Below are 11,380 nucleotides of genomic sequence, written 5' to 3' on the forward strand. Positions count from 1 at the left end.
ACATGTTGTACACTTTTGGAAAAGTCCTTATCATGCCTTTCTTTATTTAAAGCTGAGCTGTGAGGGAGAAACACTGTAAAGAGCAGGGTGACCAGAAAGAAACCCTGCACCAACTTCAGCTGCAAAGGGAAACTGACTCATGTAAGAAATTTGTTTTTCCTTCCTTATGCTGGTCTCCATCCAGCTGGAGGAAGCCGACTGGCATTTGCAGGCTTTCCTTTACAATCAGCTGGGTGCAAGCTGCAGAGGAAGCCAGGCAGGTCCCAACAGAAAGGAAACTGCCTAGCACCTTCGTCAGCTTCCTGTTGCATCCGACTGATAGCAGAGGGGAGAGGATGTGATGTTATGTTACTGCAGCTTGGTCCTAAGATGCAGTTGATAAATGCCTCCACCTTCCATTCAGGGGCCAGTGATTTACGGTTTTCTTCTGACCAAATCTAGGGTCAGACTTTGGAGGCTGCCTCTTAAGCATCCCTTAGCTACTCTGTCCTTTAAAATGTGCTTGTTGCATAAGAGATCAAGAGCCTAAAGTTAAGATTTTTTTTTTCATAAACAGCCCCCTGGTGAGCTATAAAACTCCAGAAATACATCAAATCTGTTTCTAGGGAAATTAGCTCCTTCATACTTCGGTCAGCTCATCACAGGCATTTCCATGGGGGAAATGTCTTCTGATTTAGCGAGGGGTTAGGAGTGTGTTGGAGACATTTTATTAGATTCTGTTTTCCAAATATTCCTAACAGAGCAGTAAGAAACTCTGCTCAAATATTTTAATGACTTCCATTTGATTAAAGAAGAAAATTTGGGTGTTTTACCAAAGATTTGAAAGCCTTACATAATGCAGTCCCTGCCTCCTTTGAGACTTTTCCCGAACCACCCCAGTATCACTGTTATTTTTAAGAGTCTACACATTGTGTCCCAAGCTTTAAGAGCTTGGACCTAGGCCAGGCTATCATTCTAAATGGACTTACCAATTCTATTCTCCTTGTAAAGTTGTGCTCATGGGTCAAATCCAGTTCAAGAAACTTGTGATGTGCATTATCTCTCTGCCCCTGAAAATTCAATCATTTACCAATGGGGAGTGTACTCTTAGGCTATTGTTACTCCCTAATCTCTACATTCTTATTTAAATTTGCATGCTTTTGTTACTAACTTGATGAGCATCCTTTTTTGCATATTCTGAATAATTTCTGAACATCATCCAGAATAATTGCTTCAATTCATACTTTTCTTTTTGTTGTTTTTGTTTTTGTTTTGTTTTTCAAGACAGGTTTTCTCTGTGTAACAGTCCTGGCTGTCCTAGAACTTTTTCTATAGACCAGGCTGGGCCCAAACTCAGAGATCCACCTGCCTCTGCCTCCTGAGCGCTGAAATTAAAGATTTGTGCCACTGCCACCTGGCTCAGTTCATACATTTTTGTAGCATGGTCTCATGTAGCCCAAGCTGGGTTGGAATTCACTATGTAGCACAGGATAACTTTGGACTTTTGATCCTCCTGCCTCTGCCTCACAAATACTGGAATTACAGGGCTTCACCACCTTGTATGCTGTGCTGGGGATAGAAACCAGAGCTTCATGCATGCCAGGCAGGCACCTTACCTACAGAGCTAGAGCCCCAGCTACTCCAGTCTTTACATATTAGCTAAATGGGACTTTGGAGGTTCTCTCTTGGCCAGCGGCTTCCTGGACTAGCTAAAAGTCTTTCTCTCTCTCCCTCTCCCTCTCCCTCTCTCACACACAGAGCAGTAAAATTTACCTAGTGAGGACTTGGAGAATCCAACAGATAAACTGTCCTTCAGCTAACCCTGGGTGATTTCCAGAACTTGCTTTCTGAAGAGTCAGCTCTGCTTTGCCATGAGGCTGAGGCCAGTAAAGTAAAATGCCACCTGATATTCACTCCCCTTCTTCCTCCCTGTTTCTCTTCTCTCCTGGTTCCCTGTGATGGTCCCCTCAAATGATGACTGCATAACCCCAAACTTATTTTCTTGGAAATCTGAATAATTAATAAGTGCTAAACCCTATGCTTAGAGTTAGGGAAGAGGCACTCTTTTGATGCCTGATTTATCTCAGCTACTTGCAAGACTGAAGAAGGACAATCACAAGTTCGAAGCTTGCCTGGGCCACAAAGTGAGTTTAAAACCAGCCTAGGCAGCTTAGTGAGAGCATGTCTCAAAATAAAGTGAGAAGGATACTGGGATTCAGTTGAATGTTTGAGCACTTGCCTAAGCAAACATGAGGTCCTAGATTTAGTCACCACCACCACCACCACCACCACCACCACCACCACCACCTGCCCTGGCCCGCAGGACTCCAGTAATTCATGGGTCCGAGGTGGACTAAGCCTGAAAATAATGGACAGGAAAGAAAGAGCTAGACCAAGCAGGATCTTTGTCAAGGTCTCCTTTATTGATTATTACAAGGGGTTTTTATAGAGAAAGGAGGAAGCAGAGAAAAAGGAGGTGGGGGGAGGAATGAATGTTAATTGCTCTCAGGCAGGTATCCGGAATCTCCTGTGTTAAGGAAGTGGGGGAAGGAATAGGTGTTAGTTGCTTCTCAGGCCAGGTCCCAGAACCTGAGGGGTGGGATGCTAGACTAGCTGGTGGCTAGCTAGGCATGGGGGTCGCCAAGGCTGGCTTCTGATAACCACTAATAATAATAATAATAATAATAATAATAATAATAGCACAAAATGATAAAATAGGACAAAATATTAAAACCTCCTTCCCATATGTCTTAGTTGGGATTTCTATTACTATGATAAAACACTGTGACTAAAAAGGATGGAGAGAAAGGGTTTATCCATCATGAAGGGATGTCAGCACAGGAACTCAAGGAAGGAACCTGAAGGCAGGATTTGATGCAGAGACCATGGAGGAGTGCTGCTTACTGGCTTGCTCCATTCATGGCTTGCTCAACCTGCTTTCTTATAGCACCCAAAGCCACCAGCCCAGGGGTGGCACAGCCTATAGTGAGCTGGGCCCTCTAACATAATGTGTTAACAAAAGTTTTACTTCTGGTTGATGGAACACAGTATCCCATCAAAAATGTAGGCCACACTTGTCCTGTTAGGAGAGGCATCAAATATAACTTCAGATTCTCAAGAGTAATTTTGTTTTTGTTTTGTTTTTTCTTTTCTGTGAACCGTTTGTTCTTGAGGAAATCTTCACCCAGGGAACAATCGTTGGAGCCTCTATTTTTAAATTCTTGAGCGCCAGTCTCAAAGAAAATTGAAGTGGGTAATTTAGCACAACTCTCACCATCACTGCTTGAAACACTGAAGTGTATGCCCTTTCCAAGTTGTGAAGTCGAACCCTCTGTTCATCAAGTTCCCAGTCTGGCAAGAAACGATAGACAGTGTGGGGGAAGGGAGTAAATCAGGCTTACGTGGAACCGTGTTGCTCCAATTGTGATGCCCCAAGCACATGACATACCCGTTCTGAGGGCTGATGTTCATGTCACTGCAATTGACGTCTTGATGCACTATCAAGGGTGGCATTGACATGAAGGCAGTCTCCTGCTTGTTAGAGTCCAAAGCTTGAAGCCTGACTAGCAGTGCCGGGACTGGTTAGGGACAGCTCGACAAGCCTTAACATATGACAATTTTCAAGTTATTACAAAGAACACAGAGACTAAGAGGGATTTATATCCATAAGGGGTAGGAGCTGAAGAGATAACTTAGCGGTTAAGAGCACTGGCTGCTCTTCCAGAGGACCCAGGTTCGATTACCAGCGCCCACATGGTAGCTCACACCTGTTTGTAATTGTACATAAGATAAAGACAAAAAATAAAAATATCCACAGGGGCAGAAATGGAGGTCTGCAGAGATGAGTTCTGAAGAAAAAAACTTGAAGAATGAAATGGAACTGAACAGAGAGCAATCCAGAGAGAGAGCTGTGTACACAAGATTATAATTAGCAAAAGGATGGAGGTCTAAGGTATTTTTATTGTAAAGGATGACTAATCCAGGGTAACCAGGGTAGCCAGAAAACTGTGTGTGTGGAGAGAGAGAGAGAGAGAGAGAGAGAGAGAGAGAGAGAGAGAGAGAGAGAGGATGAAAGACAGAAAGGGGATGAAGTCACCCTTTAATGAAAGACTTTTGCTTCCTTGCATTTCCCAATTAAGCTCAAATTTTATCTGACACATATAAAAAGCCCCAGAATAAACTCAAGTTGAGATGATATATAAATGGCCTATAATAGGGAAGTTAGAAGGACCAGGTCAGAGAGAGCTGGTCCAGATTAGTCACAAGCCCTCGGGAAAAATTAAAAACAAATAGTAGGGCATGAGGGTTAATGGATACATTTGTAAGGACAAAACAGCCCAGCCTCAGGTTGGAATAAAATAAAGATTTTTTCCTCAAGCCTACAAAATAATGCATTTTTTAATGACATGTTATATGCACCCTCCCATCACCCTCTCTTGTCCCTCCTCCCCTTACTTGCTAGTTCCTTTCCTCTCCCTCAAGTAGTAAGCCTTCTGCTTCCATGCCTGGGATGTATTTCAATCTAGGTTCTGCATATGAGTGAGACTGTGCAATAAAAACTTCTTTAAAATAAGGAGATGCATTGCTTTTATGTTTATGATAATTAGAACTATCTGAATAAAGAACAATCAAAGTGTAGCTGAATAGAGGGGCCAGTGAGTGAAATCAGTTGCATTATAGAGCTCTAATGACCTTCACTTTGTAAACGCCCAAGAGATTTTCCTAATGAATACTCCAGAGTGTAGCCATCTTTAAAACTCTGCTTGGCTTTAACGGGGAAAAAAAAAATACATGATAATTATTTTTTCAAAACGACATTGCCAAGGTTTCTCCATGCCAAATGCTGGGGGAAATTTTAATGTGAAATGAACCGCAGAAAAGCAGTAATAATGAGAGCAACTTACAAAGGCTCTGTCATCTGCAGAGATGTTGGCATTCTCTAGTCTTCTCTCAGCTCCTCCTCAAACTGTTCTCGCCTAATCCTCGGTGTTTATATTATCCACCCCCTTAAAACTCAACACTTGACAGACTCCAGGGATTAAAGGCAAGCACTCACTCCCAAATTATCACATATAAGGCAAAACTAGCAAGGGAGGTTCAAATGACCTCACCAACGTCCTGCAGTGTAGGTCAGCCTTGTCCTGCAGACCCAGACAAGGGCTGTAGCTAGTCAGTTGTCTGTGGTGTTGTAGATGGAAATCAAGGTTTCTTGCATGCTAAGCAAGCCTTCTGGTGCTCTTACACCCCCAGTCCAATTACTCTTGTGTAATGAGTGCCTACATCTTGCTTGCTTCAGAACTCAGGATAAATGAAGTCTGGACCTTCCTTGTAGAGTAGGAGGGAAGGTAGGGGATGGAAGCACTGAAGCTGAATGTCAAGAACTGGCTAAGAAGTGATCATTTGGGGCAGGATGAATTGCTGCATGCAGACTCCATGCCAAACACTATTAAGCTGATTGCTCCACAACCTTTCCCCTTCTTGCCTGTGAACCAAACCCCAACTCTGTTTAGAAGCACGTGACCAGCACACAGGATGAGTGGTATTAGGTCTCAATGAATCATGGTAAACTCATTTCCCCTTACTAGTGACTGGGATGGGAGCAGGCCCATGGGCCCAGTGTTGATCAGTAGAAGTTGAGAAGTTGTCTGAGGATCGATTCATTGAAATGGCTTTTATTCTCCAAGGAAAAAGAAAATCCTTTGATGTCCCTCCCTTTGATTTCACCGCACATGCCTTTGAATAAAAGGTATTTCCTATAGTAGTGACATCAAGCTGACAATCCAAAAACTTCTTACTCATTGAGGAAGCAGGGTGGAATTTGCCTTGTAGATAACAGCATTGAGTTACTGATTCAGACACAAGTCAGTCTTCTGATTAAGTAAAGAAGAAATACTCTTATGGTCTTAGGCCATTCCCTGTTTATTGCTCCTCCCTGTTCCTGGTTTTTCTGTAGTACTGGGATTGAACCTAGGGCCTCTCAGATGTTAGCCAAGTCCTTAACTGTTGAGCTACATTCCCACCTCAGATCTCTGTTTGTCGTAGTAGACAAAACACATTTTCTACACAGTAGAATCTAAGTCAGTAGCCAAAGGAACAGTGACAGAGTGTATACCAAGAGTGAGATGGAGCAATAAGTAGGAAAGGTGTGGAAATGTTCATGTCTGGGAGTGTGTTAGCTGAGTTTTGGAGGCCTTCCCTAATGTGCTGGCAGGGCTGGCACCAAGAATGTGACGAGTCAGTATAGAGCCGGCCATCTCCAAGTCCTTTCTACTCTTCTCTCTTCATATAGAACACTTTCACCCTGATCCTTACTGTTCTGTGCACATCTCTTATCTGTTTCCTGAGAGGCCTCCTGTCTTTGTCTCTCCACTTTCTGAGCCATCCTGGATGTGGCAGTTAGAGTAACCACCAATTGTGCCACTTGTGTACTTGAAAACCTTTGGTGGCTCTCTCTTTTCTGTTTGCTAGGAAGAGACACCATTACCAAGGCCAGTTTTAGAAGAAAGAGTTTATTAAGACCTATGGTTTCTTTCTTTTATGTGCATTGGTGTTCTGGTGTGTGTATGTCTGTGTGAGGGTGTGGGTCCCCTGGAACTGGAGTTACAGACAGTTGTGAGCTGCCATGTGGGTGCTTGGGAATGGAACCTGGGTCCTCTAGAAGAGTAGCCAGTGCTCTTAACTGCTGAGCCATCCCTCCAACCCCAAGGCTTACAATTTCAAAGGGTGAGTCCATGACCCTCATGGTGGGAAGCATAGCAGCAGGCCCTTGGATGTGGTACTAGAGCAGTAGCTGAGAGCTCACCTTTAGTAGCAAGTATGAGGCAAAGAAAGAGAACAAACTGGAATGGGATCAGCTTTTGAAACCTCGAAGCCCTCATTCCTAGAGACACACTTCCTTTGAGCCCTTCCCAAACAGTTCCACCAACTGAGGACCAAGCATTTAAACATATTTGAGTCTGAGGGGACCATTCTTGTTCAAACCACCACAATTCCCCATTTTGAAAGTTTACCTTCACTGGCCTTGTGTTAAGGCCTTTTACAGGAAGCATCTCTAACTAGATTGTAGTCCCTGAAGGTCAGCTCTCTGTTGTAACTGTTTGTTTTATGAGGTTCTCACAAGACATATGTAATAATTATCAATAGTTTTTAGTCACAGACATGTTTGTGTTATGGAATACCATTTAAAGATATGCTACATTTGTTTATGTTGTAGAACATTTGTTTAATGATGCAAATTGCCTGTGGGCTTTTATCTTTCTCTATTCTATATACCTTTCCTTACTTCTTGCTCCATGACTTGCTGTGTAGCTGGGTTGCTGACCCCTGATGTCCTCCTCTCTTTCTCCTTCTTTTGCTCCTCATCTTCTCTTTGTCTTCTTCTATTTATTCTCTCTGCATGCCAGCCCCACCTATTTCTCTCTCCTGCTTTGCTATTGGTTGTTCAGCTCTTTATTAGACCAATCAGGAGTCTTAGACAGGCAAACTAATACAGCTTCACACAGTTAAACAAATTCAGCATAAAAGAATGCAACACATCTTTTCATCATTAAACAAATGTTCCATGGCATAAACAAATGTAACACATCTTCAAATAATATTCCACAACACTCTTTCTACTACCTATCGCCTTCATTTAATTTTAGGTACTCCATGTTTACTTTTTCTAAATGTGAGAAAATGACTCCCAAAATTTTGCTGCTTTACTCAGTAGAACAACTCCCCATCTTCTCAATTTCTCCCATCTATCTTCCCCTCAAGAACTCCTCCCCATCACTTAGTGATCCAAAGGCCCACTTACTGAGTTTTCCTGAAGAACTATCCCAGAGATTAGATACTAAAGGCCAGGAGTCATATCACCTGAATCTGAATCCCAGTTCCTGGTCTGCTAAGCTGTGTACCCTTAGACAAGTTGCTTATATTGTCTAAGACTCGTCTTTGTCAGCTGTTAATAATAATTGGCAGGTTGTTTAAACAACTGAATGATGGAATCATCCACACAAAAACTTTACAATGGTGCTTGGCACTTGTAAGTACTCAAGAGGGAAATGCTAATTGGCAATAAAGGGAACTAGTTCAAGTAGGCAGAACGGAAAATTTCCATTTGGTATGTTAGTGGCTCATGGGTTGGAAAGCCCAGCTCAGCTACCAAAGAAAAATTAAGGAACATGGTAGCCACAGGGATTTGAGCAACCAAAAAAGGAGAGGGAGATGAGAATGGGGAGAGATCAATCTTTTGGCTTCTGTTTTTCTGCTGAAGAATCAAATATCTCAGGGTAATCATTTGATTGGTGTAGTTTGGGTCATGTGCCTACCTGATCGCCTAATTAACAAATCTCATGGGCAATGAAAGAGCTAAATTGTCTCTAGTAGTATGCCTAAGCCAACTTAGAACACCATAAGGGTTAACTTAAAGACAAGGATACTAGCTACCTTTGTTGCTCTACATTTGCTACGTTCACAGGACAGGATTATGTCCTATTGCTACATGGACTGATGTTGTAACCCAACTATTTTCAATACTCTGAGTTTGTTACTTGATTTTTCTTAGATAGTTTGACTAGTCACACAGATGATTTGCATTTTCCAGGCTCAATCCCAAAGAAAACACACGTTCCTTTCTTGCATGCATTAAGCTTTGGAAGTCTGTGGCTAAAAATTGTGAAGGGGTATAACAAGACTGTTTCTAAAGGGTGGAGGAAGCTGAGACTGAAGTTGTTAATCAAGAATTATCAGCATTGAAGAGAAAAAGGAAGAAGCACAGACCCATTTCATTTCTCTCTAAATTTTGTGCAGATTCCAGCTCTAGAATGAGATGAAATAAAAGAGGAGGAGTTGGTAAGGAAGGATCTCAATGGGCGAGTCTTTTGTTTAATCTTCAGAGGGTCTATGTTCTTTTGGCCTTAAGCATCTAAAACAGAAGATTGATTACATGCTGCATCTATAGTACTAAGGTATCAGTTGTGTTCATTTTTCCACATAAATGTAGTTTTCCTTAAAATCCATCTCTGTTATCAAGGACAGCCTGATACCAGTTGCCCCATGGCAACCTGTCTCCTGATAGCTGACTCTTGTGCCATTCCTTTCTGTGAAGTCATAGGAGGAATTAGCTTCTTAGGCAATATTTTGGCCTCATGCTTTTCAAATGATACTCAGCTCCGGATCCAGATGTGAAAGCAATTTGGCTGAGACATCTGTCATCCCTTTGTTCGTCAGCACTGATTCTATTGATCTAACTGGTGATGGGATGCTCACCTCCCACCATTCCATGTGCTCTGCCTCACTGGAAACTGCACACATGGGAACACTGACAAGCAGATTGGAAGGAGGCTAATGGTTCCTGGTGATACTGTCTGTGGAAAAAAGTGGTGGGCCTGGTGTTAGTATTGGGGAACTCTGACTACGAATGGCCAAGTTGTATAGGGTGAAAACAAAGAAACAGATGTCAAGAAGGTAGAAAGAAAAACAGGAAAAATGTGATGCTGTGGAAGCAAAGGGAAGGGAAGATTTTTTTAAAAAACAGGGATCATAATCAAAACGTGGCATAAAAGCCAGGTGGTGGTAGTACACACCTTTATCCCAGCACTCAGAAGGCAGAGGCAGACAGATCTCTGAGTTTGAGGCCAGCCTGGTCACAGAGTGAGTTCCAGGACAGCCAGGGCTACACAAAGAAACCCTGTCTCAAAAAACCAAAACAGAAAAAAAAAGTGGCATAAGAAACGATGGCACAGGGCTGGAAAGATGGCTCAGCGGTTAAGAGCACTGACTGCTCTTCCAGACCACCCAGGTTCAATTCCCAGCACCCACATGGCAGCTCACAACTGTCTGTAATGTAACTCCAAGATCCGACACCCTCACATGGACATACATACAGGCAAAACACCAATGCAAATAAACAAGTAAATTATTAAAAAATGGCAGATTATTTAACCTTAGAAGGGTAGAAAATCTTAACACATTACAAAATGGATGAATCTTGAAGAAATCATGCTAAACCACATAAGTCAGTCATACAAGAATAAGTGATATATGGTTTTACATAAACTACATAGAATTGCCAAACCCATGGAGACAGTAGAGCTGTGGTTGGGTGACCAAAGGCTAAGTGAGGAGTCAGTGCCTAATGGGTGTAGGGTTTAAACTGTGCTGTAACAGTCAGTGGTGATGGTGACATAGCAATTAAATGGTGACAAACTTTGTATTTTGCATATCTTTCCACAGTTATTGTAAAGACAGGTCAATAGAGTCAGACACTGGTGAAAGTTCAGGTTCAAGAGAGGATTGAAAAGAGCCCTGTGTTTAGTGTCACCGAGACTGCTGGTGACAGGAGTGAGAAGGATCCTCCTACATTCCAGATGACACCACTATTCACATAGAAGGAACCATGCATGCTTTCTGACTTAGAACTTTTGGTAGAAGTGAGTCATGGCTGACTCAGGCTGTGTTCAGCTCCCATGATGACCTTCTTCCTCCTGTCCCTGCATTCACTGGTTCATCTCATTCTCCCTGGCTCTCCCTTTGACTCGCACATATATTTCATCATTTTTCTCACTGAAGTTGAACAGGACTGTGATGTCCTGAATCCTCAAGTATTGTGTGAATAAGCCTCTGCTCTGCCAACCAATATCTTTTCCCTGCTTACAATTAGTAAACTCTCTCCTTCCCAGCTCCTTTTTCTAGATTAGCTCTATTTGACTTCAAAAAATTCCTACCACCACTGCTTTCATCTCCATTATCAACTCAATTTCATCTAAAGAATAGTGAAGTGCCATTTTAAACTTATTTGACCCTTATTTAGGAGCTTAACATGCTGTAAGTATTATTTTCCCATTTCATAAACTTGATAGAGCCATTGTTGCACAGCAACTGTTAGGATAGCTGCTGAAGATGCAGTCCTTGACTCGAGTAAGCCAATAAGGTAGAGTTTAGTCAACCCTGGACATGGAAGTTTGTGTCTTGGGATGTAAAAAATATAAATGGCCAGGAGAAAGTATCTTTACAGAAATGTTTGCAACTCTTTTGGGAATAAGTGTATCAGTCCATTTCAGTCCAAACTCATTCCCACTACTGATTAATTAAGTATAGTGGGCATATATCCACCATCCTGACAATATTATAAAAGTTGTATATGCTCAAAGCCTAACACAGGACTTTGCAGCACTTGCTTGCTCTGCTCTCATATGTCTCCTAATGTTGTGCCAGATTCTGAACCCCCAAATCACCAGGAGACAGGTTCTAATGCAAAAGCAAAGAGTCTTTTATTGTTTAACAAGCTAACTGCATTAACTTGGGTCCTTCATCCGTTCATCACAGCAGATGACTGGAGAAGGACTCCGGGAAACCTTGAGGTGGGAAACTTATGGGACTACATAAGGGGAGTGTCTAGGGGTAGTCTCAGGATTGG

At 42.3% G+C, this 11,380-nt stretch overlaps 1 long non-coding RNA gene across 1 annotated transcript; it reads right to left on the reverse strand.

The window, feature by feature from the left end:
- Positions 1 to 2,911: 2,911 nt before the first annotated feature.
- On the reverse strand, positions 2,912 to 5,390 carry LOC107979680. Its single transcript, XR_003480424.2, has 3 exons — positions 4,884 to 5,390; positions 3,428 to 3,581; positions 2,912 to 3,330 (listed from the first exon to the last, which is right to left on the reverse strand). It is a non-coding gene; the product is annotated as an uncharacterized LOC107979680 (long non-coding RNA).
- Between the last annotated feature and the right edge of the window lie 5,990 nt (positions 5,391 to 11,380).

Source organism: Cricetulus griseus (genome assembly GCF_003668045.3).
Source record: "Cricetulus griseus strain 17A/GY chromosome 1 unlocalized genomic scaffold, alternate assembly CriGri-PICRH-1.0 chr1_0, whole genome shotgun sequence".
Lineage (NCBI taxonomy): Eukaryota > Metazoa > Chordata > Mammalia > Rodentia > Cricetidae > Cricetulus > Cricetulus griseus.